The sequence below is a fragment of the Tursiops truncatus genome, chromosome 8 (assembly GCF_011762595.2).
Source record: "Tursiops truncatus isolate mTurTru1 chromosome 8, mTurTru1.mat.Y, whole genome shotgun sequence".
NCBI lineage: Eukaryota > Metazoa > Chordata > Mammalia > Artiodactyla > Delphinidae > Tursiops > Tursiops truncatus.
Window position 1 is genome coordinate 99169388 of NC_047041.1, and position 4933 is coordinate 99174320.

General features: G+C 53.9%; 1 long non-coding RNA gene across 1 annotated transcript; it reads left to right on the plus strand.

Moving 5' to 3' along the window:
• The first annotated feature begins 1118 nt into the window (after window positions 1-1118).
• On the plus strand, window positions 1119-4564 carry LOC117313174 (uncharacterized). Its single transcript, XR_004527653.2, has 2 exons — window positions 1119-1739; window positions 3866-4564. It is a non-coding gene; the product is annotated as an uncharacterized lncRNA (long non-coding RNA).
• Window positions 4565-4933: the final 369 nt, after the last annotated feature.

The window sequence follows — 4933 nt, forward strand, 5'->3', positions numbered from 1 at the left end:
AAATCCACCAGGTAAGCCACCGGAGAGACCAAGCCTTAGTGAGACGGCAAAGTGCTCAGGTGGGTCTGAAGAATCTGAGAGCAGAGAGCAGAACCCCCCAAAGAAGAAATGGATGCGTGATAACATCTGAGGTGGTGTCACAGCAGAATCTCCCAGCCCCGCACCACGTGGGAGCAGCCGTGGGATTCTGTGCACCCAGGAGTGGCCCCGAGGTGGCAGACAAAGCCAGTGAACTGGAGGCCTGCACAGGCTGATGGCCAGCAACAAGAGATGAGCTGGTGACAGGTGACATCAAGCACCAGACGTTCTCACCACACAAACCCCACCAAAGCCTTGGTTCTGAACAAGCCCCCCTGGAGGTTAGGCACAGCTCTGGACAGGAGAAGCCCCAAGGGGGCTGAGACTAGGTTTCCACCCCCTTAGCAGAGTGAAGGCTTGAGACTGAAATTACATTTTATTTTTGTTATTTTAGTTATCATATAAATATTATTATTATATGTATTATGTATGTTTATATGTATATGTGATAAAACACATTACATATAAAATATATAGATATAAACTGTAACTATTTTAGTTATAAAAATAGAGATAGATGATAAAGTTCTAGTTCGTTTCGTGAACACCTGTGTTTGAGGACGCTGCATCACCCTGATGGACGGAAAGTGATGTGGGTCCCAGAGGGGACAGCATAGGCCGTGGGTGGAGGACGCAGGCCAGGGGCTCACCAGGCTCCTCTGGGTGAGACATCGCTGGGTCTCAGGCTACGAGCCTGAAGGAGCCCGTGGTGGTCTTCTCTCCCCTTCCCTGTGCATGCGGGACCACCGCAGCCCTGCAGAACCTCTTGGCCGGCCAGCAGCAGAGCTGGGCCCTGACCCCCGTCTGCTGACCAGGTGGGCTTATGTCCCCCCTGACGGGTGAGGGCAGGGTCGACAGGCGCTGGGCAGAGGGACCTTGGCAGTGACCTGCCAAGTCCACAGTGGGCAGAAGCCCAGGGCAGGACAGACGTGGAGGGCAGGACCTGGTGACTCACTGCAGAGCAGAGAGCCTGCAGAATTCAGCAACCAAGTGCACACACTCCCTGGGAAAGGTCAGGAAGTGAATCGTGTCACATGCTGTCAACGCAAACCTGCTGCCCAAATCCCCAGAGCTGCCAGTAAAACGGAGGGGAAACCAGTTTCCACCCTGCAGAACAGGGCCTTCCATCACCTTTATTGTCCCCACCCTTAGAGGGAGCTTCCCCCAGAGCCAAGAACCTGCTGGGGCTGCCAGGCCCCCGGTCTCAGGAAGGCCCATCCCCAGCTCCCAGCCCCCAGGTTTCAGCTCCAGGAGCCTGCCTGGCTGGGGAGCCAAGAAAAGGCTCAGATCCTCAGCGGGTCGAAACCTGCCGCGGCCCACCCCTCCCTGAAACTCCAGAAACAGCAAAAGCCAGGTCACTTTATACCCGGGTACAACCCGCAACTGAGAGGTGGGTGTCGCGCTCACAGGATGCCGCTCCGCGGCCCACGTGAGCATCTCGGTTGGCTCCTGCCCTCTTCTGCGGGTTGAGGGACAACTTGCCCCTGGGAAGGTGATCAAGATCCCTGCCCAAATCAGATCCCCCATTCCTCACCCACCCCGACGCCCTCCCACTCCCACCTCCCCAGCCCTGTCATTCACCAACAACAACCCCTCCGCAGAGAACGTCAGTACCGGTGGGGAGAGAAGCACATCTATATCCAGGCGTTGGGCAGAAAGAGGTATGTAGTTGCCGAGGGGTTTATAATAGCAGAAAAACTGGAAACAATACAAGTGTCCATCAGAAAGGTACTGGTAACTTAAATTTTATTACATCCTGCAAATGCATACTCTGCAGCATGAAAAAAATCAACATCTGTAAGTGCCAAGGTTTAGAAAGATATCCAAGACGTATATTAAGTGGGAAAAGAGAGATCCAGAGCTGCGTATGTAGAATGATACTATTATGGGCTGGTTTTTCTTTCTTTCTGTTTTCTTTTTTTTTTTGCCACGCCGCGTGGCATGCAGGATCTTAGTTACCTGACCAGGGGTCGAACCTAAGCCCCCCGCATTGGAAGCATGGATTCTTAACCACTGGTCCCCCAGAGAAGTCCCAAGGCTGGTTTTCTTATATGTGACACTCACCCCCTCCCCCCATTCATTCTCCACCTTCTCATGATCTACTCCACGTCCCTGGAGGCTGACCTCTAAGGGCCACAAAACCGGGGCTTCCTTGCTAGCTGATGCCGGTTGGTTAGGCCAATGGAAGGCTCTGGCTATAGACCAGAGGACAGGACAAGAGAGAAGCTGGGGTATTTCTTCTCTCTGGTCCCTCCCTGCCTGTTTGGATGGTGGCTGTGTTCTGCTATGACCACAGCTGGAGATATTGTGAGGGCCTATTAGTGTTGATGTTTCTATCCCATATCATATCAAACACATTCAAATATATACGCTTCCCACAATAAATATAATTTGAGCCATAAACTTTTGAAAGAGGCTTGTATAAATTTACTAATTCTGACCCTAAGAATAGATTATGCATTGGGTTCATACAACTTAAACTTTACTGCATCCACATATAACTATATCATAGTTGAACAGAGTCCCAGTAAGCTAGTGGAAATAATGTTACCTAGATAAATATTCATTAATTACAATTTTGGTTTTCTTTTTACACTTGGAATCCAACAGATTCATGACAAATTTTGAGGTCTTCTGAAAGCTCACAGGCCCCAGGCATCACGGCCAGTGGAGTTTTGCTCATTCTGGCTGAAACGTCCAGAAGTTGCCAGACCCCTCCTGGTAGGGCTGGGTCAAAGCAGGGGCCATCCCCAGGAGCCACTGAGGCAGAAAAGAAGGAAGCAAACCCACAAGGGAAATCCTGCTCTGCTCAGGGGCCGTTTCCTGAACGGGCATGAAGCCAGAAGCCCGGGGGGGAGGGAGGAGGCTAAACACTCCACAGCTTGCCCCATGCGCTGACCCCGCGAGCCTGCGGCCTGACCAGTCCCAGTCTGCTGGCCCAGCCGGATGGATAGGATCAGCATGGCCCTCCCACAGCCTCCAACCTGTTTTCTGGGCCAGGCTGGGACTTGCCATAGGCCAGATGCCAGCCCAGGCTGCACCCCGGCCTCTGGCTCAGAGTCGACACCAAGCTCAGGGGCCAACAGCAGGTCTCAGTCAATACCTTCCCTGGGCTGCCTCTGGCCCAGGCTTCCCCACCACCATCCCTACCGGCCCTCTAAGTGGGGACCTGGGCAGGCTCCCCAGGGGGCATTGAACAGAGCTCACCAAGCTGGCAGCCACATGTGCGCACACACACACACGCCGCATGCAGGGGAGAGGGACCGGCACACCTTAAAATCCAGATCCCCAAGCAGGGCTTCTAGATTCCCTGGGTCCCTCCCACCCTCAGGCCCCAGCAGATGCTGGAGCCAGGCACAAGGTGCTCTCACCCTCCGAGCTGGAGCCTGGAGAAGGTTGCACCCAGGACAGGCTCCTTGGCCACTGCCCTAGCTGTGGCCAGGCCCTCTCCCTGAAGCTCCAGAGCCAGACCCAGGAAACACAGGGTACAGTTTTTTGCTAGGAGGACCCAGCAGGAACTGTGCCAACTCACTGCCACACCCATGGTGCTAATAACCAAGAGCCTTATCTTCCTGCAGACAGTTTGTCTTTGCACAGTGACCAGGGGGCTGCCCACACGCGGCCAGAATCGGTGGCTCCCGGCTCTTACCATGTGCTACGGTGGGCTGCAGGTGCTGGCCTGGAATTCGCAGTGCGGGGGTGTTTAAGGTTTGAGGAGCAGTTGTCAGGGTCTAAGAAGCTCTGGGCTCTGAGCCTTGACTGACCCTTTTTGCCTAACTGCCCACAGGACAAGGCAGAGAAGCAGCTGCTCTGCAGACTCCCGGGCGGGGGAGAGAAATGCCCCTCCCCACCATCCCACCAAGGGCCAGGATGGAAGAACCCGTCTTGGGACACTTGGAACCAGCAATGGAGTATCCAGAGAGAGGAACAGAAGCAGGAACAGTACATTCACGATTCTGCACGACACAGCCCTGGAGAACAGCACGCAGACCACTCTGGGGGGATTAGCCCAAGGTTCTTCATGAAGGCTGAAGGTTTTTGACCTGATGAACTGTCTTGATGACACTCATAGGGCCCTTCTCTGCACAGCCCCTGGGCGGTGTCACTAAGGAGACAGGCCATGTGCCCAGAAGGCCCTCCCTGTCTGACAGCCAGTTTGGGGGAGGCTTCATGGAGACACCCTAGTTCTATGACTCAAGGATGAGGATAAGAGGCTTACCAACCGGGGGACCTCAGAACTACTCTTTGTTCATGTAACCTTGCCTATCAAGCCCTGCCCTGGGGTCAGGTCAGGAACGTGGGAGTCAGCTAAGCCCACAGGTGTATGTGACGGACACAGCAGTGTAGAAGGAACAAAGGAAACCCTCATCCTGGGGGCCCAGGCCCAGCGTGAATGCAGGGCAGTTTACCCAAGATCCTCTGCATCCCCCAGAGTCAAGTGTGTGAATTTGAACAAGGAAACTCAAAAAAAAATTTTTTAATACCATGCATTTTCTTTTCTTTCTTTATTTTATTTTATTGTATTTATTTTTGGCTGCATTGGGTCTTCGTTGCTGAGCACAGGCTTTCTCTAGTTGTGGCGAGCAGGGGCTACTCTTCATTGCGGTGTCCAGGCTTCTCATTGCGGTGGCTTCTCTTGTTGCAGAGCTAGGCGCTTGGGCTTCAGTAGTTGTGGTGTGCAGGCTTAGTAGTTGTGGCTCGTGGGCTCTAGAGCGCAGGCTCAGGAGTTGTGGCGCACGGGCTTTGCTGCTCCGCGGCCTGTGGGATCTTCCCGGACCAGGGCTCGAACCCATGTCTCCTGCATTGGCAGGCGGATTCCTAACCACTGTGCCACCAGGGAAGCCCAGGAAACTCA